We start from the raw sequence: 632 nt of genomic DNA, 5'->3' as shown, positions 1-632 counted from the left end.
AGTTATATTTAGAAACAAGCAATTAAAAGAAGTAAATGAAACAAAAAGCATCACAATAGAACCACATTTAGCTCCAAAGACTGAGTTGTTGTTGCTGCAGGTCTGGAGGAAGAGGAGAACTTTGTGAAGGTCAGCTGATTATTCCTGAACGAACATCTGGGAGAGAAATTTCAGTCAGAGCTGAACGACTGCAGCACTGAGGACAGATTATTGGAGTCTTTATTACAGGTTATGTTCTGATCTGAGCAGAGAGAAATAAAACCTGTTAATCAGTGAGTTTTATAGCAGCTAAAGGTTGAATTCAGGACTTTGGAATGAAACACACCTTAGCTGGAGCTAAACTGGAGTAGGAGTCAGTTGTGGGTGAAGCAGGTTGAACAGGTTTTAGCTCCGCCCCTTTACCGGCCACGCCTGAACTAAATCAGGAAGCAGTTTTTGATTGTTGGTTCCTGCAGAGAGACTCCCAGACGATCAGATTCACCTTCAGACCAAACTAGCAGCTTCCTCTGAGTGAGTCCAGCTGCAGGAGACAAAAGTGGAAACCTCCAACACTGCTGCTTCAAGCTGCTCACACTCCACACACTGAAGGTGAGTTGGACCAAGAACACCACTCAGAGTCACTTTGAGGGAAG

The 632-nt window shown here is 44.1% G+C and overlaps 1 protein-coding gene across 1 annotated transcript in view; it reads left to right on the top strand.

Moving 5' to 3' along the window:
* The first annotated feature begins 444 nt into the window (after window positions 1-444).
* Window positions 445-632, top strand: part of LOC107104378 (nuclear factor 7, brain-like) — a 23,400-nt gene continuing 23,212 nt past the window's right edge. Inside the window, exon 1 of the mRNA XM_015404371.1 lies at window positions 445-588. The gene's annotated coding sequence lies outside the window, so the exon portion shown is untranslated. The remainder of the gene's footprint in view (window positions 589-632) is intronic.

This window comes from Cyprinodon variegatus, unplaced genomic scaffold (assembly GCF_000732505.1).
Source record: "Cyprinodon variegatus isolate N-32 unplaced genomic scaffold, C_variegatus-1.0 Scaffold1712, whole genome shotgun sequence".
NCBI lineage: Eukaryota > Metazoa > Chordata > Actinopteri > Cyprinodontiformes > Cyprinodontidae > Cyprinodon > Cyprinodon variegatus.
The sequence above is the reverse complement of the archived record's forward strand: the minus strand, read 5'-3'. Positions and strand labels throughout refer to the sequence as shown.